Source organism: Megachile rotundata, chromosome 9, assembly GCF_050947335.1.
Source record: "Megachile rotundata isolate GNS110a chromosome 9, iyMegRotu1, whole genome shotgun sequence".
In the NCBI taxonomy this organism is placed as follows: domain Eukaryota; kingdom Metazoa; phylum Arthropoda; class Insecta; order Hymenoptera; family Megachilidae; genus Megachile; species Megachile rotundata.
The window spans coordinates 13,527,283-13,552,464 of NC_134991.1; the positions used below are offsets into that span (position 1 = coordinate 13,527,283).

The following is a 25,182-nucleotide window of genomic DNA, read 5'->3' on the forward strand; positions in this document are numbered from 1 at the left end:
TGTAAAAATTTTTATTAAAATGCATTGACAGAATCATAAATATTTCTTATATTAAACAAAACTTAAAAATGTCAAAATTAATGTAATTTAAAAAATGTAAAAATTTTATTAAAATGCACTGACATAATCATAAATACTCCTCCTACTAAACAAAGCTTAAAAATGTCAAAATTAATGAACTTCAAAAATGTAAAAATTTTTATTAAAATGCACTGACATAGTCATATTCTCTCATCGTATTAAACAAAGCTTATAAATGTCAAAATTAATGAACTTCAAAAATGTAAAAATTTTTATTAAAATGCACTGACATAGTCATATTTTCTCATCGTATTAAACAAAGCTTAAAAATGTAAAAATTAATGAAATTTCAAAAATGTAAAAATTTCTATTAAAAGGCACTGACTCAGTCATAAATACTCCTTCTACTAAAGAAAGCTTAAAAATTTCAAACTTAATGTAATTTCCAAAATGTAAAAATTTTATTAAGACACTGACACAGTCATAAATACTCCTCCTACTAAACAAAGCCTAAAAATTTCAAAGTTAATGTAATTTCACAAATCTAAAAATTTTATTAAAATGCCCTAACACAGTCATAAATACTCCTCCTACTAAACAAAGCTTAAAAATTTCAAAGTTAATGTAATTTCACAAATCTAAAAATTTTATTAAAAGACACTGACACAGTCATAAATACTCCTCCTACTAAACAAAGCTTAAAAATGTCAAAATTAATGTAATTTCAAAAATGTAAAAGTTTTATTAAAAGACACTAACACAGTCATCCTAAACAAATTAAAAATAAAGCAAAATTTAAAGGCTCGAAAGTTCATAACCACAAACAAACGAAAAGAGCAAATTAAAGTGACTGTACAGTCGCAAGTTTTGACTTTTATTGTCCTCTCCTCGTGTCCATATGTACCGGCGCGAAAAAAAGGAACGTGTTTATTTGGACGGGTGCTCGGTCGCAGTTTAGTTTCAGTTAAAATTTGAATATCAAGAGCCGACAAGCGTAGTAGTGTCACCGCACTTCAGAACGGACTGTCGTTTCTAAAACGACAGAACATGCTAGCGGTCGCCAGCTAGTATCTGTCTCTGTGTGCAACCACGAGATAAACCTGATTACTTCGTGGTAGCAGAGAGTTCACCGGATACACCTACACCATTGGCACGTGGTGATATTCTCGTTCCTAGAACGCGTTACACGCGTCGACAACGCCAACTGATTTATGCTCTGCTAGTATATATTCATCGTCCTTCGTGCAAACTCTATCTGTTGTGCTACCATTCATGTCTAATTAGAAACGCGTTAACTGCCTCGTCAAAACACTGGTAATTTGTGATGCGATTCGGGTGATAACAACGTTTTGGGATTTGACACTCTTTGGAGGATTTATTTTGGATAATTTTTTAGCAAAATCAGGTAAATCAATTATACTATATTTCTATTATAGATATGCGATGGTTGCAGGAGGTATTATGTCTGTGTGGAGGATTTGGAGAATTTTGAGGACTTGGAGAAATTAGGGAATTTTGAAAATTTGGGGAATTTGAGATTTGGGGTGAGTGGAATTTGGGGGGCTTGGGATTTGGGGTGAGTAGAATTTGCAGAATTTGGAAATTGGGGGTTTGGGATTTGGGGAGTTTGGAATTTGGGGCATTTGGGATTTGGGGAATACGGGACTTGGGGTGAGTGGAATTTGGGAGTTTGGGATTTGGGGAGTTTGGGATTTGGGGTGAGTGGAATTTGGGAGGATTTGGGATTTGGGGTGAGTGGAATTTGAGGGGCTTGGGATTTGGGGTGAGTAGAATTTGCAGAATTTGGAATTTGGGGGTTTGGGATTTGGGGAGTTTGGAATTTGGGGCATTTGGGATTTGGGGAATTTGGGATTTGGGGTGAGTGGAATTTGGGACATTTGGAATTTGGGGTGAGTGGAATTTGGGGGGCTTGGGATTTGGGGTGAGTGGAATTTGGGAGGATTTGGGATTTGGGGTGAGTGGAATTTGGGGGGCTTGGGATTTGGGGTGAGTAGAATTTGCAGAATTTGGAATTTGGGGGTTTGGGATTTGGGGAGTTTGGAATTTGGGGCATTTGGGATTTGGGGAATTTGGGATTTGGGGTGAGTGGAATTGGGGGGTTTGGAATTTGGGGTGAGTGGAATTGGGGGGGGTTTGGAATTTGGAGTGAGTGGAATTTGGGGGGCTTGGGATTTGGGGTGAGTGGAATTTGGGAGGTTTGGGATTTGGGGAGCTTAAGAATTTGAGGAATTTGAGAATTCGGGAAATTTCCAAATTTGAGAAATTTGAGAATTTTGAGAATTAGCAGAATTTTTATAAATTCAATCAATTTAGAGAACTTAGTAAATTTGACAAATTTTTATTTTTGTATTTCAAAACAATTTACCGTCGATATTATTTCTCATCAACTATTTAGAGTATTCCCCCAAGTTGCTATTAAAACATATGTCTGCTACACGAACATAATAAATTCGATCGTTCAAAGGTTTTCGGTAATCCAGTCTACCCTCTTGCTTCCTCAAGCATCGCATAATGTTGCTTTAGCTTGGAATATCAGATAACTTAGAAACTGGATACTAGCATCAAGGATACTTCATTATTCATAGGATTTACAAATATTAAACGGAAAATGAATGCTTGGCGTCCCAAATTTTCTTTCACGTTAAATTGACCTCCTTTTAAATTACAGCGAAGTATGTGCACACTCGCCACACACACATGATGTTCACGTACGTATGATCAAATATGTCGTAACAGATTAAAGCTATCCAAAAAACATGTCTACAAAATTTTATTTAAGTGAAAAAATTATTTGGTACAAATTTTTGATATGTGAGGGACATTTTGAAATCATGAAATTTTTTTAAATGGTTTCTTGTATTTTTTTAGGTATAATTTTTATGGTTGGTGTTGCGTGAGTGTGCACGGAGAGCGCTGGCTGCGCCTCAAAGGGGGTTGCATACGTTGCAACTTCCTTCTGTAGCTTCAACTGCAAAAATAAATGATCCAAATGGAATAATATGCAGCAAGTTGAAGTCTCAACATCCACAATATTATACATACAAAAATATAGGCTGCCATTTAAAAGAATTATTTTGATTGCAAAATCTCACACATCTATCTAAAGCAACTACATATAAAACCACCTATAAATATTTTGCACCGCATTAAACCATTAAACGACCGAATTAACCCTTAAACGCATATAGTTGTATAAATGCAACATACCAGTTTTAATCTTATAAATTATTTACAAAATGTAGGAAACCTGCAATGAATAGTGTTGCATATCTGCAACACACCAATCAAATACACAATAGCGTCATCTGTTCGTTTTAATTTGAATCAACCGCTTTCAAGGTATTTTGTTAGTTGACTTAACTTTTGTTAGTTAGTTAACTTTTGGTAAAATAAGAAAATCATGCATTTAAGGGTTAAATCAAATCTCGTAGCAACATTTTCTTACAGCTCCATGTAACGAAATACATGAACATTCGTACTAAACCCAAGCACCCTGTACAATAGCTAAATTAGTAGGTCAAAGTAATTATTAATGTATAAACTTAAGTCGTGTATCCATTTAGCAAGATTTACTAAACGAACACCAGCGTTTGCGGCGAGTTCGATTAATACGTAAACCGGAAACTGTTTAATGCGACGTAGAACGATCCGAGCGTGCGTTACGTATCTTACACGATAAATATTTTACGAGTCATTAATATCATCTTCTTTAGTTCCTGCCGATTAATTTCTTCCGTCGATTTATCAACGTTGCAAAAGTTTATAGGACGGAAATTTACTTAACGCTCGAAAAAACAAGACACTCGTCGATTTATTCGCGTTCGGATATACGGTTGTGAACGTGCGAAAAAAAATCGTTGCTCACAAGCGTTCGCTACAATTTTCTCGTTTTAATTCGATACACTCGTGCAAAACTTGTCGCGCGAATTTACGAACGTCGCGTAGGTTGCCTTTGGTGATTTATGTTAATTTTATTTCTTTCGTTTTTGAGAAATACTGGAAATTTCTTAGAGCTGAATTTTAAGGATTTAGGGGATTTAGGGAATTTTGGTAATAGAGGAAATTTGGGAAATTTAGGGGTTTGGGGAATTTGGGGAATTTGGAAACTTTAGGGAATTTGGGGAATTTGGGAAATTTAGGGGATTCGGGGAATTTTGGGAATTTGGGAAATTTGGGAAATTTGGGAAATTTAGGGGATTTGGAGAATTTGGGAAATTTAGGGGATTTGAGGAATTTGCAGAATTTGCGGAATTTGCGGAATTTGGGGATATTGGGAAATTTGGGAAATTTAGGGGATTTGGGGAATTTAGGGGATTAGAAGAATTTGGGAAATTTTGAGAATTTCGGAATTTGAAGAATTTAGGGAATTTGGGAAATGTAAGGAATTCGTAGAATTTGAAGAATTTAGGGAATTTGAGAAATTTGGAAAATTTGGCAAATTTGGGATTTTATGAAACTGTATACATTTCATAACCCACCTATTTGAAAATGTAGAAAACTGATATAATTGTAAATTCGTAAATTTATATTTGATATACCATCCTTCATTTACAACCGATATAAAGAAGACACGTAACTATAATACTAGTGTTAAATTAATTTTAATAAGAAAGACGAATTTATTCACCAGTTTATCAGGGTGAGGCAGAAATGATTTAGAGTAGAATTCGCAGCAGGTAACCGTTCTCCACAGGCAGCATTTCATAAACCGAAAGTATTACACGTGTTCGAGCGAACATGCATAGAATTCTTGAAATTCAGGCTGCTATGATTGCGGGATTAAGAACCCTTAATCAACCTCAAGTACATGTGCCACTCAGCTATCCAAGAATCCCAGTTTACGACATTGTCCGGTAATAAACTAATTTCTAAGCCACCAAGGGTGTTCGTGACTCTCGTATGCTTCATTTACGCTCTGGGTTCTGTATAAATTAGAAGAAACTGTATGAATCGTGAAGTAAATAGAAACTGAAATCTGGAGCAAGCAAAAAGTGATACTGCGAAAATTAACGTATGAAATGGTAAATTATATTGTAGAATAAAGCGGTCAAAATACATAATCACGAGTGAAAATGATAATGATATTATTTGTAATTACTTTATAGTAATTTATGTTTATGGCGCGTGGAATTATGATGCGAAGAAATTTCGGCGCGTAGAATTATGGCGCGTGGGAATTACGGCGCATGGAAATACAGCGCGTAGAAATTTCGGTGCGTAGAAATACAACGCGTGGAAATTACGGAACGTGGAATTATGGCGCGTGGGAAATATAACGCGTGGGAATACAACGCGTGGAAATACGATGCATGGGAATTACGGAGCGTGGAATTATGGCGCGTGGGAAATATGACGCTTGGGAATACAACGCGTGGAAATACGACGCATGGGAATTACGGCGCGTGGAAATTACGGAGCGTGGAATTATGGTGCGTGGGAATTATGGCGCGTGGGAATTACGGAGCGTGGAATTATGGCGCGTGGGAAATATGACGCGTGGGAATACAACGCGTGGAAATACGACGCATGGGAATTACGGCGCGTGGAAATACAGCGCGTGGAAATTACGGAGCGTGGAATTATGGTGCGTGGGAATTATGGCGCGTGGGAATTACGGCGCGTGGAAATACAGCGCGTGGAAATGCAACGCGTGGAAATACAGCGCGTGGAAATTACGGAGCGTGGAAATACAGCGCGTGGAAATTACGGAGCGTGAAAATACAGCTCGTGGAAATTACGCAGCGTGCAATTATGGCGCGTGAGAATTACGGTGTGTGGTATTATGGCGCGTAGAAATTTCGTCGCGTAGAAATACAACACGTGGAAATTACGGAGCGTGGAATTAGGGCGCGTGGAAATTACGGAGTGAAAAATAATATTCCTTAATAATTCAAAAACGCAGCTTCAAACCCCATTTTTGCGAAGGAAAATCTTATTCAGAATCACTATAATAAATTACTGTTAACAGAGAATATTATTTTCAATAACCTCAATTTACAAGTAAACACTCATCAAAACTAAACACGAAAAATTTCTACCAATTTGCGCAAATTATATTTGACAAAGACAATGTACATTTAATTATTCTCACAATTCTGATGAATTAATCTCAAATATTTGTCAGAATTTACACCGTAATATAACACAATATGGCGATTTTTGCTACATCGTATTAATTGAAAAAGCCGCACGTGATGAAGTATGAATATGCCTCCAGGCATGAATATATTATAAAATGAATGCATATGGAGATACTTTTGAATAAAATCGCAAGAAAAAAGAAGATAAAAAGAAACACTATTGACAACAGAATCGTGTCAAACACTGAAGTGCTTCGTCGTGTATATGCAAATTCTAGTTGTTACTTTAATATACACGGTGTCCTGCGGTCTCCTATCAAAATATGGACATGTTTATTCTGCCAGTGAAAGGGACAGAAAAAACTTATCTGTTGCTTGTCCTATTTTATATTTAGAATGTCCCACTTTGTGTACACGGCTTCTCAATTTCATACAATTTTATTTATCTCCTCAATTTCATATAAATTCATTTACCTTCTCAATTTCATAGAAATTCATTTACCTTCTCAATTTCATAGAAATTTATTTACCTTCTCAATTTCATGCTATTTTATTTACTTCCCCAATTTTCTATAATTTGTACAGTAATCTGAAACTTTTCAAAACTTGGAAGCTTTGGAACTTAGAAGTTCTTGTGAAAATTGGTAGATTTGAAAATATGAAGATTAGTAAATTTGAATATATACAAATTTGACTTTGAAAATATGTATAAAAATTTGTAACTTTGAAACTATAAAAATTTGTAACTTTGAAGGTATACAAATTTGTAACTTTGAAACAAAAAATTTGCAATTTTGAAAATATAAAAATTTGTAACTTGGAAAATATAAAAATTTGTAACTGAAACTATAAAAATTTGTAACTTTCAAAATATAAAAATTTGTGACTTTGAAAATATAAAAATTTGTGACTTTGAAAATATAAAAATTTGTGACTAAAAATATAAAAATTTGTGACTTTGAAAATATAAAAATTTGTAACTTTGAAACTAAAAATTTGTAACTTTGAAGCTATAAAAATTTGTGACTTTGAAACTATAAAAATTTGTAGCTTTGAAAATATAAAAATTTGTAACTTTGAAACTAAAAAATTTGTAACTTTGAAAATATAAAAATTTGTAACTTTGAAAATATAAAAATTTGTAACTTTGAAACTATAAAAATTTGTGACTTCGAAAATAAAAAAAATTTGTAACTCTGAAAATATAAAAATTTGTAACTTTGAAAATATAAAAATTTGTGACTTTGAAACTATAAAAATTTCTAACTTTGAAACTATAAAAATTTGTAACTGCGAACCTATAAAAATTTGCAATTTTGAAAATATGAGAATGACGATAAATTTGAAATTTGCTAAATAAAAACATAAATGGAGTATTGAAAAGAGGCACTTTACGTCTGATAGGTAGTTCGATCACTTAAGTAGTATAAGACGATTACAGCAGACAGTGTCCCCGACAATGACGAGGTCGTTTAAAATCCTCCATCCATAAATCTCTATTACTCCGTTCGCTATATCCGAGAAACAGTAAGTCAATATTCCTTTCATATCGTTAATGCGAGAATGACGGGCTTATATACGACCGCGTTTATTCGCCAAGGATTTCGTTCGGTTTCAGTCTCGGCTCCGGCTTCTTTTTCCGCTGGCTGCTACTCGGTTATTTCTTATTCCTTTCACGGACGGGAAAGCGACGTTATTCATTAGTTTCTTCCTCTTTCCCGTTTTAATAATATTCCACGTTTCCTTTGTTCATCTATCAATTTCCACGCTTATCTTTGTTGTTCCCCTAACTCTTCCCGAAACTGCGGTGTACACGATTTTTTATGAAGGACACGACAAAAGTTTTCCTACCGTGTTTTGCCTAACAATTTTGCCCAAATATCTCTGTTTAACATTACTCGTTGATTGTGCATTCTAAATGGCTAGTGCGATGCATAAATTCACCACTGTAAACTGCATATATTAATTCATAAATTAATCCACCTAACCTGCGAATGGAGAGAGGCATAATTAGAATGATGGGAAACTGTGATGTCTCAAAAATAAATTTAAAAATTCGGGTGCAAAGGTTTGAATAGGAGAGAGGAGATGTATAAGTAAATTTATACGTTTTATACATTTCTTTTTATATTACATTTTTGAGCCATGTATTTTGTATTTTGTTACACGTCGTATCTTATGTTTTAGCTGTACGTATCATACTGCTGCATGTAAATTAAATAAAAAATTAAATTTCTATTATCAGATAATTATGAACACTACCAGCTAAATTTGATGTAAGTTAAACATCATCTACACGTCTGCCCTTGAAGAGTCTCCTAGTTATCCTTTCTCTTCAGAGGTAGACGTTAACATGCCTCCATGCCTAAATTAGAAAATTATGAACACTATCAGCTAAATTTGATGTAAGTTAAACATCATCTACACGCCTGCCCTTGAAGAGTCTCCTAGCTATCCTTTCTCTTCAGAGGTAGTCGCTAACATGCCTCCATGTCTTTGTTCGACTATGAATAAATGACTCGGTAAAATTATATAAAAAAGACCATTGTCCTAAAACAACAATAAACAAAATAAAACCACAGCAGTTTGAAACTATTTAAAAGATAAACCAAGAAGAACCGTGTTAAGACCAATTGCACGTGTTGCAGATCTTCGTCGATTTCCGCGATCTCCGTCTTCTTGTTACCCGTCGAAGTAAACTTCAATCAACGATACTCGTTCGCACGATTTGCGGAGTCAGATAAACGTCCCGCGAACAATGCCGGCCGTAAATCATGTCCTTCCGAATATATTGATGCACTCGATGGCGTCGGATGAGAAAGTGGATGAAAGTGGATCGACCACGCTTTTCAGAAACGTTCTCTTGATTCACGGTTCGCTTTTCAGCTTCCTCTTGCTTATCCGTGTCTCTCTTTTTCTCTGTTGGACTCGATTAATCGTCTCTTATGCCCTCGCCGATTCCACCACCTCTCTCGATCGTTTTTGAAAGCACGTCACTCTTTGGTCAGGAACGCGGAGAGGGATGCGTTAATTGCTCGTCTATTATCGACGAAACACGCGGACGAGCGAAAGAGGACACGTGGGCCGCGGTTGACCCTACGAAATACGATCTAGTCGGGTGAAGAGGTCCGACAGAGGTGATTTTCGTTAAAAATATTCTATGTTGAATATTGGGAGAGGTATTAAGAGATTAGGAGATTGGAGGGAAATTCGATCGATTTTCATAAAATTGAAGGGTACTCTTGAGGGTTTTGATGCAGCTATTTTTCTGAAGGTTATGTAGTATCTTTGCGGTGGCGATAAAATGTAATTGGTAAGACATGAAATTTTAGGATCTACGGTTCTTAGGGATTTGGAGAAAATGATAAAAATTAAGAAAATCATAAAAATTAGAAAAATGAAACAAATGAGGAAAATGAGGAAAATAAGGGAACTTGAGAAAATTAGAAAAATAAAAAAAATAAAAAAAATCAAGAAAATTAGGAGAATTATAAAAATTAGAAAAATCGAGAGAATTAGGAAAATTATAACAATTAGGAAAATTAGGAAAATGATAAAAATTAAGAAAATCATAAAAATTAGCAAAATGAGACAAATGAAGAAAATGAGGAAAATAGGGAAACTTGGAAAAATTAGGAAAATGAGAAAAATGAGAAAAATCAAGAAAATTAGGAGAATTATAAAAATGAGGAAAATCAAGAGAATTAAAAAAATGATAATAATTAGGAAAATTAGAAAAATGATAAAAATTAAGAAAATCATAAAAATTAGTAAAATGAGACAAATGAAGAAAATGAAGAAAATAGGGAAACTTGGAAAAATTAGGAAAATGAGAAAAATGAGAAAAATCAAGAAAATTAGGAGAATTATAAAAATGAGGAAAATCAAGAAAATTAGGAAAATGATAATAATTAGGAAAATTAGGAAAATGATAAAAATTAAGAAAATCATAAAAATTAGAAAAATTAAACGAATGAGGAAAATGAGGAAAATAGAGGAACTTGGGAAAATTAGGAAAATAAAAAAAAATTAGAAAAATCAAGAAAATTAGGAGAATTAGAATAGTGAGGAAAATCAAGAAAATTAGGAAAATGATAAAATTTAAGAAAAACAAAAATTAGCAAAATGAGACAATTGAAGAAAATGAGGAAAATAGGGGAACTTGGGAAAATTAGAAAAATCAAAAAAATGTTTAAAATCAAGAAAATTAGGAAAATTATAAAAATTAGAGAAATCAAGAAAATTAAGAAAATTATAATAATTGGGAACATTAGGGAAATGATAAAAATTAAGAAAATCATAAAAATTAGAAAAATGAGACCAATGAGGAAAATTAGGAAAAACAGTAAAATTTAAAAAATAAGGAAAATCTAAGAATCCGCAACATTTGACCAATTAAAAAATCTGAAAATTAACCAAATTCCGTAACACAAAAATTCCAAAACTTCAAAAAACTTCGATTCTCACAAAATTTATATTTGTCAAGGACCAAGTAAAAATTCCGGCACCGTCCACAATTTGTTAATTCCATCGTACGAGTAGAAAAACAAGCTCCCGGCCATTTCGATGCGAATAAAAATAAAGAAACTCGTAGCACGTACCGAATGGCCGTGTACACAGAGGCGCAGGTAATTCCGTTCAGAAGTGTCGGCAGTATTTTAATTGCTGTAGCTGGGTAATAATCGTGGATACGGCGATTGGTCGAACGACGAGTTTAATATTAATTATCGGAGTTCGTTTCGTGACGTTACAAGTGCGCGTACAGAATCGAATTAAAATCTGTATTTTCTCGGGTGTCGATGAAGGAGGGCAGAAACGATCCGGTTCGTTTTTGTCTCTCTTTTCGACGATCGCGTCAAAGTGTTATTCGATTACACGGCCAACGAACGCGTGGATGTTTCTCATTAATCGCTCTCGCTCTTGCTGTTATCTTCGCCGGAAATGAATGATGCGTCGATGCATCGATACACTTCGCGAAAACAGGTTCGCCAGGGGAGAATTGACGGGTGCGTTGTTTCAATGCTCTCTCGCTAAGTATTATCTTTAACGCATGATGTGAACGTGTATCTGCGTTCCATTCACGGAATAGACAGTCGAATGGACGTCCACGGAATGGACATTCGCGCCTGAATGTCAATACGACTTCCGACGTATACTCTTTTAATAAATGAAAAAGGCGTGTATCGATTGCAATATGCTCGCTGAAAAATTCGTTTGATTTCTGTGATAAGTTTTTTTGCGTATTCAATGTTGAACATTTCATGAGAAATCTTTAGGTTTCGAATTTGGCAATCAAGCGGAATTCGGTAATTAATTCCGATAATTTGCTCGAGATTTGGCCAATGTTGCATTATTGAGTGCTGGGTTATTGGATTGTAATTCAGTGAAATTGAAGAAAATATTTCAAGAATTGTAGAGTTTGTTAATAAATATTTATTTCTTATGAATTTATATTTGTTACGTAATTAATTATATTTGAAATTATGTGCTCTGGAATGTGACATAGCTGTATTCAAAGGATGATGGTACTAAATAAACCTCACGATGAAAGTTTTTAAAAATTCACTTAAAAGTAAATTTAGCAAGAAATGAATAAACGTATTGTTCTTCTTATTCCAAGAAACCTACATTCGAATGTACACGTCCGTTTCAAATCGCGCGTTGCACGTTCTCGGTGAATTAGGTCAAACAAGTTTATCGTTCTCGAAATGTAATTGCCGTGCAGGTGTATCGATGGCGTCCGCGTTAATAATCGCGCGAAATTACAGCACCGTTCGTTTACGATTTTCAGTACCAAAAACGCGGAGTCGTTTCTCTCGGGGGAAAGAAAAATTCCACTAGTTTTTATGGTGAAATATCACACGACGTAGGCGAAACTCGAGCCGTCACGTATAATTGAGTTTCTAATCTCTCGCGATTAATCCTACTCCACCGGAAGGCATGTAGCTGAAATCGGTCGGTTGACGGAAATAAATCACCGACGTTACGTCACGATCGCAGGCACCTATAATTTTACTCGCCACTTATCGTACGTCTCAATATTGAGCCGGTCATATAAAACACGCTCTGTTTTCACGGGGGAAAAAATTTCGTTCAAGATCATTGATCATCTATGTAAGAAAATGGCGGACAAGATGGGCAACGTTCTATAATTTAAGAGGATATCAAAGAGGAAACGAATCTTTTTTACCTACGTGTTATTAAATTTTAATCCCTACAGAATGGGGGAGCTGAAGTTTTTTGAACGTCGAAAATTTTAGAAGTTATGAAGGTCTCTAAGAGTGATGACTCTAGCTCGGACACTAGATACTTTTTATTACTTTTATACTTGGCATTAATATTACTTTAAGGGGTACTTTGTTAATTAATAGGAGATTAGCACGGTGTGAAATATTTTAGACTGATTTTAAAAGCATGCTGTTAATGGGACTAGGTTACATTGGCTAGGAATGAGAGGTTCTTTAGAATCTTATTAGAAATGACAATACTATCTAACATATGAACCTAAATGTATGAAATAAATTGAACATTAAAGTCCTTTTATTGCAAAACATTGCAAAAATTTTCAATAAAATTCAAAGTTTTTCTTTAAAAGCCATTTCTTCAATTTTACATATTTTGCACATTTCTGAGGTTCATCTAACTGTGAATGTTAGTTTTCGATACATTGTCTGCAAACTTGCTTCGGACCAATATATCTTCCGCTAGAACCCACGCCGATTCACGAGACGCGCCAAAACACTTCCAGAAAGGATTGTCATAATTCCGGCATTTTGAAATATTTTGCAAAACAGAAAATATTCTGTAATAGGCAATAGTTATAATAAATTATACCTGAAATTTCGAAAATGCAAAACAAAGGTGTCCTACACAAAAAAATTCACAAATATCAGCTCATTTTCATCTGTCTAAAGGTATGGCCCCCTTAAGTATAACCTCAAATAACAATGTCTATAGGCCTAACACAAATTGTTAACCTAACAATTAAACTAAATAAAATTACTCTCATATTCTAACCATAAGTGTTTGACACAGTGGCCTAACGCTAGTATCGTATAATATGTTGAAATTATTTAATTTTATTTAGATCAATGCTGTGTACTCTTTATATGTAGTTCACCACACATATCTGTAGGGCTAACACAAATTATTAACCCAACAATTAAACAAACTTAAATTGTTACTTCCATATTCTAACCACAAGTGTTTGACACAGTCGCCTAACGCTAGTATCTGTAATAAGGACCTTAAAATTATTTCATTTTAATTAGATAAATATTGTGTACTCAATACATGTGGTTCACCACACATATCTATAGGGCTAACACAAATTATTAACCCAACAATTAAACAAACTTAAATTGTTGTTCTCATATTCTAACCAGAAATGTTTGACGCAGTCGCCTAACGCTAGTATCTGTAATAAGGACCTTAAAATTATTTCATTTTAATTAGATAAATATTGTGTACTCAATACATGTGGTTCACCACATATGATCAATTTCAAGAATTGAATATATTCCAGAATTTCATGTGAACAATATATTTTCAGCAAACAAAACTAATCAATTTTAACATTCTCACCAAAGATGTACTTATAAATGAACATCAGTTAATAGAATATTACAGAATGTACTTCAATTTCCGTCTCCCCAAAAGTCAACACTTTCAACTTCGTAACTTAAACTTATGAAACACGAAGACGTTAAAACTTATAAACGGTAGTTAATTGCAAGGAAGTATAAGAACATCCTCAGCAAAATTAAATAAAGAAAGGATCCCTCTTGATGTCACACCGGTGTAATTTTTTAGCGAGTTTTATCTGACAGTGTTAATTGGAGAAGCATTATAGTGTCTTGGTGAATGGAGGACGATAAAGCCCGGATAAATTGCGGCGTATCAATATTTTTGCGGTGTTCCGTTGATCGACGAACGTCAGGAAGCATCGAATAGCTGTGAACCCAAAGCGATATTCATCGAAGTGAAAATCGGTTGAAAGGTTGAATGACGCTTGTGCGTATCGCAGCTCGATTCCTGGTCGTGATTAATAGTCGTCGGTGTAACGTGTACTGGCCGCGGCCCGTTTCGCAAAACGTGAAACCAACATGAAACGCCGTTGTACAGGGTTTCTCCTCTGTAAAATATCACTTGAAACGTGGCCCGCTTTACCGCGATACTCCTTTCGTTCAATTATTCAACGTTCAATGGGGAGTTTCGGTGAGGCCGTTTCGGTTGCCTCGAAAACTTTCTGCGTTTCATTCTGATGCGCCAGTTGTCTCCGTTCCGTGCAAACTTTTCATTATCGGAGATATGGCAATTTGGAATTCGCTCGTTTAGAGATACCAACTTGGAGATTTGGAAATTTGGGGCGTGACGAACTTGTGGATTTGGGAAATTGGGCGAACTTGGAGATTTGGAGATGTGGGGTATAGGAGTTGGAGGTCCAAGAATTTGGGGAGTTGAGGTTGAGATTTGGAAATCTGGGACACGAGGGAATCTGGGGAGTTTCTTTGGGGGTTAACGAAATTGGGGATTTGGAAATTTGGGACATGAGAATTTGGAGATTTGGAAATTTTAGATTTGAAGAGATTGGAGATTTGGGAAATTGGGGTTGGACGAACTTGGAAATTTGGAGATGTAAGATGTGGGGATTTGGGGTACAAGAATTTGGGATTTGGAAATATGGGACACGAGGGAATCTGGGGAGTTTCTTTGGGGGTTAACGAAATTGGGGATTTGGAAATTTGGGACATGAGAATTTGGAGATTTGGAAATTTTAGATTTGAAGAGATTGGAGATTTGGGAAATTGGGGTTGGACGAACTTGGAAATTTGGAGATGTGGGATGTAGGGATTTGGGGTCCAAGAATTTGGGATTTGAAAATATGGGACACGGGAGAATCTGGGGAGTTCCTTTGGGGGTTAACGAAATTGGGGATTTGGAAATTTGGGGATGTGGGAATTTGGGGATGTAGGAATTTGGGGATGTAGGAATTTGGAAACGTGGGAATTTGGAGGCGTAGAAATTTGGGGATGTGGAAATTTGGAGATGTGGGAATTTGGAAACGTGGGAATTTGGAGATGTAGGAATTTGGAGATGTGAGAATTTGGGGATGTGGAAATTTGGGGATGTGGGAATTTGGGGATGTGGGAATTTGGAGGCGTAGAAATTTGGGGATGTGGAAATTTGGAGATGTGGGAATTTGGAAACGTGGGAATTTGGAGATGTGGGAATTTGGGGATGTGGGAATTTAGGAATGTGGGAATTTGGAAACGTGGGACTTTGGAGATTTGGAAATTTTAGCGTAGACCAAATTAGAGATCCAATAGTTTAGAATTTGATAAACTTGAAGATTTAGAAATCTGGGATATGACCCTGGCATGTAAAAATTGAAATGTTGGTACTTGGAATTTGAAAATTTCAATATTTGAACACTTGAACATTTTACCATTTGAACACTTGAACACTTGAACATTTTACCATTTGAACATTCGAACATCCAAAAATGTAAAAATATAAAATTCTGATAATTAAAAAATGAAAACCTTGAAAACCTTGTACCTAAAAATTACAAATATAGAAAACAAAAATTTGACAATACCCTATTGTCAAATTATTCAATGTTGAAAAAGTTTTGATGCGACATTTCGGTAGCCTTGGAAACTTTGTGCGTTTCATTGTAATATTTCTGTTACCGAAACTTTTGATTATTCTGAAGGGAATAAAATGAAATAGCTTGATTGCACGGTCTCATTGTGATCGCTCGTATTATTCAAATAGACGAAGGACTTTGAGAAATTGTCTACATTCGTTGTTTTATTCATATTCGTGAAATTATTTTGCATTCTCGTTAAGTGATATTCGACCTTAAAATAGAAGGATCGCATATCCGAGTAATTAATTAATTTCCCAATTTAATTCGATGGTAATTAACAAATTATTAAATGCGTATGCAATTTCTTTGATTAACAATCAAATTTTGGTTGATTGAATGATTGGATTAGTAATTAAATTTTTGTTAGTCAAGCATGATTCGTAATTGTAAATTGAATGATTCCTTGATTCATAATTACAGTCGCGAATTACTGGTCTAGTTAATTTGTTAAGAAATCACGGTTTAATCTGCAATTCTTGTTAAATTACCGATCGAGGTTCAACCAAGAGTTTTATTGATCACCGATTGATTCATTGAAACTTTAAAAATAAAAAGAGTCAATGTCCAAATTTATTCTCCAATTTCAAGGAAGTGAAATTAAATCCGCTGCAATTGCTTCGAATTAATAATTACAATAATTTGTAGTTACACAGTATGGTAATATTTGAACATTTTGTACAATGGTTCTTTGCGCCACATAAACAGTGCGTCAACCTAATTGAATTTAACAGTACAATTATCGCTCTTAAATTTATAACAAACCTCAGTAACCTAGTTTATTAGTAAAAATAAATTAACCGGTTGATTAAAAACCTTTCACCAATTTTGATACGAAAATGTACGAAACGGAGAGATATTTATTGTCGAAAATAAATTGAAATGGTAAAATAACTTTCTATCATACGAAGTTTCATTTTCCAGAGAAATGAATTTGGAAATCAATAGTATGCACGTGCAAACTGACTTCATAAACTGTTACTTCACAGGCCAGAACGAAATTGAAATCAGCTTCGTGTTGCAGTGTGCGATTTGACGTTGTACTCTGCCTTCTACAAAAACAATAAACAGACCTTGTATCAGTGGATAACATAAACTCCGTGGATCCCGATTTGCTCTGCGCTGAACAAATAATAAAAGAAGAGTGTACCGTCGTATTCGCCACGTTTCATGTTTTTCTTGTTATTTTGTAATCAAACATTCATGTACTTTGCACGATCATTTAATCTTATTTTTATTTATGGAATCCCCGGGCAAAAGTTATGTGGATACTGTTCGGTTCATTTCATAAAAGAAAAATTATGTCAGTACATATTTCAAATTTTTTTACTTGTAATTTCGATATAAAACAATGTTAATATAATTGAAAAATTGAAGAATTAGAAACTTTGAAGAATTGAAAAATTCATGAATTGAAAATTGAAGAATTGAACAATTATAGAATTGAAGAACTGAAGAATTGAAAAATTGAAAAATTAAAAAGTTGAAGAACTGAAGAATTGAAAAATTGAAAAATTAAAAAGTTGAAGATCTGAAGAATTGAAAAATTGAAAACTTGAAACCTCGTGAAATTGAAAAATTGAAAAATTGGAACCTTGAGAGATTGGAAAAATTGAAAAATTGAAACCTCGAGAAATTGAAAAATTGGAAAATTGGAACCTTGAGAGACTGAAAAAATAAAAAATGGAAGTCTTAAGAAATTTGAAAATAAAAAAATTAAAACCTTGAGAAATTGGAAAAATGAAAAATTGAAACCTTGAGAAATTGGAAAAATTGAAAAATTGAAACCTCGAGAAATTGAAAAATTGAAAAATTGGAACCTTGAGAGACTGAAAAAATAAAAAATGGAAGTCTTAAGAAATTTGAAAATAAAAAAATTAAAACCTTGAGAAATTGGAAAAATGAAAAATTGAAACCTTGAGAAATTGGAAAAATGAAAAATTGAAACCTTGACAAATTCGAAAAATGAAAAATTGAAACCTTGAGAAATTGAAAAATTGAAAACTTGGAACCTTGAGAGATTGGAAAAATTGAAAAATTGAAACCTCGAGAAATTGAAAAATTGAAAAATTGGAACCTTGAGAGACTGAAAAAATAAAAAATGGAAGTCTTAAGAAATTTGAAAATAAAAAAATTAAAACCTTGAGAAATTGGAAAAATGTAAAATTGAAAAATTGAAAAATTGAAAAATTGAAAAATTGAAAAATTGAAAAATTGAAAAATTGAAAAATTGAAAAATTGAAAAATTGAAAAATTGAAAAATTGAAAAATTGAAAAATTGAAAAAGGTCTACCTTTAGTACCCAAAAAGGCTATCGAACAATAAATAAATACCATAACAAAATAACAAATTATGTACACAGAAGATCTCGAAATCCATTTTTCCACTACAGTTCAAATTCATCAAAATAACCTTAAACACATGTCACCCATCAAATGTCCAAAAGCGAGCGTATAATTTCAATTAAACATCAATTAAAAATTAATAGTCGACGATTAACTCCATCGCTCGATCAAATTAACCATAATTTTGATGATTAATTATATCTAATCAATCTAATGAGCCAATCGGAACGATCGATTGCAAACTTTAATCCAACGATAATAGGAATTCTAATTTGATCGACTGATCTTTATCCACTTACGGCCATATAAATTGCACTCTATATACTCTAATACCTCTTTTTTCACCCCCTGCTCTATTTCTCTATCAAAGTCACTCTTGTCGGAGAATGTACGAAACGGTTGATTCCACTCGCGCCTCCAGTTTCATTTTACCGTTGAATCGCCACTGATCACGGTTCATTACAAAATTGCGCTGATTAATAATTAACGACGATTTCGCCACTTGAAATGGAATTTCCTCAAATAATATCCGTTCGTTTCTAGCCGATAGACGGGGTGTACGAGCGCAATTAAGAGCGTCGAACAGTTCAATCAACGGCCCTTTTAGCAATTTCTCCCGGCTCTATATCATCGACCGTCATTGGCGTAACTAGGTACGAACCAGAATGGGCTACACCAAAATATCTACTAGGCACATCTATGGACACAACGATGTAACGAGTGGCCATACAATTAGCGGCGATACAATGCGCGGCTAAATAATCATACGATATAACGAGGATTTATACTATTAACTGCAATCCGACTCGCTGTAATATAACGTGTTGTCTGTTGTTTGAGGATGTAACGTGATGTAACGTGTGACGAGTGGAGATGCTATTAGTGATAATGTAACGTACTGCGTTAATATACGTCACGTAGGATTTACACAATTAATGGTGACACGCTGTAGTATAACACGTTATTTGTATGTTATTTGAAGATACAACGTGAAATCTAATGCGTAGCGATGTGACTAGTAGTGATGGATTGAAACTACTCTTGACACTGATCAAGTATCGAACCTCAGTGACATTAAATTTTGATATCTACACACTATCAGTCAATGTAGTGTAACTACATTTTATGAGTACTTCATATATTTATGATACTTAATACCTTATTGTGAAGTATATTGAGAGCTGTCATAAAAAATCGAACCCATCACTACATATCACATTACGAACAAGTAGTTATACTTAGTTACAAAATAACACAACATAAACCACCTTCATAATCCGAACAAAAGTCTAAAAGCTTCTCAACAACTCTTACTATTAACAGATCAACCATTTCCTTAATAAATTCCGTAATTCGAGATATTGAGTTCCATAAACCCTCGCACAAAAATCTCAATTACGTCAGTGGCAATCGGCCTCATTTCACTTGGCTAAAACATCTACCAACCTGATACCCGGGTAAGTGTGCTAAGCTTGTCTATCCGTCGCACACGTAGACGATAATGTGTAGCTGTTTATCCGTAATTAGTCTAATGGCCGTAGTCGCGTCGTTTTCGAAAGGATAATAGCTGGATGGTCCTCCAGCTAAACTGCACCACCCTCTGTTTGGCCATCTGGACGATTCCATCGCGGAGATGAGAGAGCATCGATAGCGTGCACGGTGATGTGAGAATTGCCATGACTGCTCAAAATTTCTCTGTCCGATGTGATCCATTTCGACATCGAAATACGTCAACGTATCCGATCGTTCTCGTGAATGCTCTCTACGGCGAAATTTTAATTCTCTTTAATTACTGCGGATTATCTGGTCGGTAGTACAGTCGGGGACAAATCTGGTTTATTGATTCATTTCCAGAGATTTTCCTGAATTCTACATCCACTGAATGGGTTAACAATTTGCGGATTTTGGATCTGGCGAGTTACGGACGTGGGAGTCTATTTGCGGGTGTAGGAATCTGGGAATGGAGGTATTTAGGGAGATAGAAATTTGGGAATCGTTAAGGGTTTAAGTTAAGGGTTTAAGAATTCGAGGATATCTGAAGATTTGGAGCTTTTAGATTTTGGGAACTTAGGGGTTTGAGAATTTAGAGATTTTTAGGTCTAGGTGATTGGGGTGTCTAGGGATTTGGGAAGTTAGGGATTTGGGAAGTTAGGGATTTGGGAAGTTAGGGATTTGGGAAGTTAGGGATTTGGGAATTTAGGGATTTGGGAAGTTAGGGATTTGGGAAGTTAGGGATTTGGGAAGTTAGGGATTTGTGAGTTTAGGGATTTGGGAATTTAGGAATTTGGGAATTTAGGGATTTGGGGATTTGGGAATTTAGGAATTTGGGAATTTGGGAATTTAGGGATTTGGGAATCTAGGGATTTGGGAATTTAGGGATTTGGGAAGTTGGGGATTTGGGAATCTAGGGATTTGGGAATTTAGGGATTTGGGAATTTGGGGATTTGAGGATTTAGGGATTTGAGAATTTGTGGAATTTGTGGAATTTGGAGAATTTGGGGAATTTGGAGAATTTGGGAATTTGGGAATTTGGGAATTTGGGAATTTGGGGATTTGGAAATTAGGGAATTTGGGAATTTGGGAATTTGGGAATTTGGGAATCTCGGGACTTGGAAATTTAGGGATTTGGGAATCTAGGGATTTGGGAATCTAGGAATTTGGAAATCTAGGAATTTGGGAATCTAGGGATTTGGAAATCTAGGAATTTGGGAATCTAGGAATTTGGAATTCTAGGGATTTGGAAATCTAGGGATTTGGAGATCTGAGAATTTGGAAATCTAGGGATTTCGAGGTCCAAGAATAGGTAAATCCAGGGATTTTTTAAGCCGAAAACCTTAAAAACCTTGAAGTTTGGAAATTTAAGAATTTTAGAAAATCTTTAAATTCAACAACGTAGAATCAACAATAATTCTTCGCATATTTAATCAAAAAGCGCAGTGTTTCATTAAAAAGCGCATTTCCCGTCGTTCCCGTAAAATTTAAATAAAGAGTATATTTGACATGGCTTCCGCAGTGCTTTCCCCAGAGACCATATTTGCGAATGATTAAAAAAAACTATACAAGTATAAAAAAATATTTATCGAACAAACATTAAATACGGCGAGAAACAATTACAATTGCAAATAGCATGCAGAAAATCCATAAATAAATTGATAAATAAATGCCGGGAAAATTCCGATTTATATTTGACTGACCTCTGCAATTATTGAACCTGTTACTATTCTGGATTTGCTTTCATTCGGAGATACGATTTACATTTTATATCCGGAAATGCGAGAGATCGTAGTCCGAGATTAAACGCAAATAAAGCTCTTACCAAAAAGATGGAAGCTTTCTGGTCCATCGTAATGGACTTTTATATTCTTTCACTATTGGTGATGTTAATAGTGAAGCTCGTATATCTTTATACAATCTGCGTCCTCAAAATTCTAGCTTCTTATGCTTTTAGTATAGCCTTAAATATTCTGGTTTTTATATTCATTGTAGGGTTCATTATATCACTAGGTTCTCAAGTTTAGGGATCTACGAAGTAAACCTTCAAAGTCCTAACGATTTAATGATTTAGTAATTTGGGGGGATGAAAATTTCTTGACTTGTGAATTCGGCGATTTGAAAATTTGGGGGGTGGAAATCTGAAATTTTGAAAATTCGAAGGAAATTACGAAGCGTGGAATTATGGCGCGTGGGAATTACGGCGCGTGGAAATACAGCGCGTGGAAATGCAACGCGTGGAAATACAGCGCGTGGAAATTACGGAGCGTGGAAATACAGCGCGTAGAAATACAGTGCGTAGAAATTACAGAGAGTGCAATTATGGCGCGTGAAAATTACGGTATGTGGTATTATGGCGCGTAGAAATTTCATCGCGTAGAAATACAACGCGTGGAAATTACAGAGCGTGGAATTATGGCGCGTGGGAATTACGGCGCGTGGAAATACAGCGCGTGGAAATGCAACGCGTGGAAATACAGCGCGTGGAAATTACGGAGCGTGGAAATACAGCGCGTAGAAATACAGTGCGTAGAAATTACAGAGAGTGCAATTATGGCGCGTGAAAATTACGGTATGTGGTATTATGGCGCGTAGAAATTTCATCGCGTAGAAATACAACGCGTGGAAATTACAGAGCGTGGAATTAGGGCGCGTGGAAATTATGAAGCGAAAAATTATATTCCTTAATAATTGAAAAACGAAGCTTTGCCCCCCATTTTTGCAAAAGAAAATCTTGTTCAGAATCACATCCTTTGCCACCCCTTTCCGAGAGTTACTCGAGTTGTGAAACACCCTGTACCCCTATATCGCAATATTTCAACATCCCTAAATCCTTGCGTCCCTATATCCCTACATCCCTATATCCTCCTCTCCATATCCCCATATCTCAATATTCCACCATCCCCGTACCTCGCATCCCTCCATCCCAATATCCTAAATACAAAAATTATCCATTTCATACATATGAAGAGCTGTTTGAAATCCGATCGCAATCACACTCATAACACGATGAAGCGTAAGAGTAACGCGTCGTTGAATCCACTCAAGAAATGGGAAAAAATTGAATGAACGGATTACTTCGCGTAATAATAATGAATACGATATTCCTCGAAGCTTTCCTTCCAGTCGTCTACTTAAAAAGAGTACTTGTATCGTTGACCTGAAACAGCCAGGCTAGGCGGCGAGTTCGCGTGGCCCGTTGCGTGAAATCAATACCGCAGGCGCACGCAAGTGTTTGCCTCTTCCCTTTTTCCTCCATTTTTCTCGTTCCACGATTCGACGATTTTCAACCGCCTCTCGCTTACAGTTACCCCCAGCGAATATCGTTAAATTAATACGCGAAAGCCAACGACGACGGGGTCATTATTGTCGGCCCGATTGATCGCCAAGGAATCACGATAAATGAGAAAGTGGATAAAGAGGGTATTGTACGATTCCTTTCGACTCGCCACCGAAGTAACTGCATCCGCGGGATGAAATTACGTAATTGAATTTATTCTTGCTTCCTATAGAGCATTTAGAACGGACAAGATTTCGTTCTTTCGATTAAATGGATGCTCACTTCGGTTGCTGGACTTACGATGTTAAATCTGAGGGGATGACAATTTTTATTTGTCATAATCGGTTCATAATTTGGGACTTTTGTGATGATATGCAGGATGCAGTGAGTACGTTTTTAATTTCGGGATTTTGGATTTTGGTTAAGTTTTTTATTTTTTCATTTTGTGAATCTCTGAAATTCACGAGTTGCTGAAATTTTTAAAGTTTTAGGTTTCCACCCCGCAAATTCTCAAATCGCCGAATTCACAAATCAAGGAATTTTCAAAATTTCAGATTTCCACCCCCCAAACTCTCAAATCATGGAATTTTCAAAATTTCAGATTTCCATCCCCCAAATTTTCAAATCGCCGAATTCACAAATTAAGGAATTTTCAAAATTTCAGATTTCCACCCCCCAATCTCTCAAATCATCGAATTTTCAAAATTTCAGATTTCCACCCCCCAAATTCTCAAATCGCCGAATTCACAAATCAAGGAATTTTCAAAATTTCAGATTTCCACTCCCCAAATTCTCAAATCATCGAATTTTCAAAATTTCAGATTTCCACCCCCCAAATTCTCAAATCGCCGAATTCACAAATCAAGGAATTTTCAAAATTTCAGATTTCCACCCCCCAATCTCTCAAATCATGGAATTTTCAAAATTTCAGATTTCCACCCCCCAAATTCTCAAATCGCCGAATTCACAAATCAAGGAATTTTCAAAATTTCAGATTTCCACCCCCCAAACTCTCAAATCATGGAATTTTCAAATTTTCAGCTTTCCACCTCCCAAATTTTCAAATCGCCGAATTCACAAATTATGGAATTTTCAAAATTTCAGATTTCCACCCCCCAATCTTTCAAATCATCGAATTTTCAAAATTTCAGATTTCCACCCCCCAAATTCTCAAATCGCCGAATTCACAAATCAAGGAATTTTCAAAATTTCAGATTTCCACCCCCCAATCTCTCAAATCATCGAATTTTCAAAATTTCAGATTTCCACCCCCCAAATTCTCAAATCGCCGAATTCACAAATCAAGGAATTTTCAAAATTTCAGATTTCCACCCCCCAAACTCTCAAATCATGGAATTTTCAAAATTTCAGATTTCCATCCCCCAAATTTTCAAATCGCCGAATTCACAAATTAAGGAATTTTCAAAATTTCAGATTTCCACCCCCCAATCTCTCAAATCATCGAATTTTCAAAATTTCAGATTTCCACCCCCCAAATTCTCAAATCGCCGAATTCACAAATTATGGAATTTTCAAAATTTCAGATTTCCACCCCCCAATCTCTCAAATCATGGAATTTTCAAAATTTCAGATTTCCACCCCCCAAATTCTCAAATCGCCGAATTCACAAATCAAGGAATTTTCAAAATTTCAGATTTCCACTCCCCAATCTCTCAAATCATCGAATTTTCAAAATTTCAGATTTCCACCCCCCAAATTCTCAAATCGCCGAATTCACAAATTATGGAATTTTCAAAATTTCAGATTTCCACCCCCCAATCTCTCAAATCATGGAATTTTCAAAATTTCAGATTTCCACCCCCCAAATTCTCAAATCGCCGAATTCACAAATCAAGGAATTTTCAAAATTTCAGATTTCCACCCCCCAAACTCTCAAATCAAGGAATTTTCAAATTTTCAGCTTTCCACCTCCCAAATTTTCAGATACACCGTATCTTTGTACCATCCGTGTATTGTGCGTTCGATAAAAGCCATCTTAAATAAGACATCCGTATAAATAATTCAGTAGACCGGCGAAAGCGTAGTCGGCCAAATAGGCGGATGAATTTTTAACGAATCGAGTAACTCGCACTACGCTCGATTTCTACGAATTTCACGTCTCGCTTTGTGAAAAGGCGCCTTGTTATACGCGAGATAGAACGAGAATTCACGAATGAACGCAAAATACATGGAACGGTGTAGGAAAAGGTACAGACGTCAGCGTTGAACTGTTGCTGGATGCTTTGTATTCAGGTGTTTGAAGCACGCTATGAAAAGGAATAAAGGGCGTCC

General features: G+C 35.3%; 1 protein-coding gene and 1 long non-coding RNA gene across 6 annotated transcripts in view; one reads left to right on the forward strand and one right to left on the reverse strand.

Moving 5' to 3' along the window:
- LOC143265137 (uncharacterized) overlaps nucleotides 1-25,182 on the reverse strand; it is a 594,179-nt gene that overhangs the window by 489,105 nt on the left and 79,892 nt on the right. The gene's annotated exons all lie outside the window — the stretch shown is intronic.
- The window catches only part of dpr12 (defective proboscis extension response 12), a 145,900-nt gene that overhangs the window by 33,623 nt on the left and 87,095 nt on the right, over nucleotides 1-25,182 (forward strand). Inside the window, exon 1 of one of the 4 annotated variants that reach the window (XM_003703743.3) lies at nucleotides 1,222-1,426. The exons of the other annotated variants lie outside the window; for them this stretch is intronic. The gene's annotated coding sequence lies outside the window, so the exon portion shown is untranslated. Of the gene's footprint in view, nucleotides 1-1,221; nucleotides 1,427-25,182 lie in introns of those variants that run through there. 4 annotated transcript variants of the gene reach the window in all.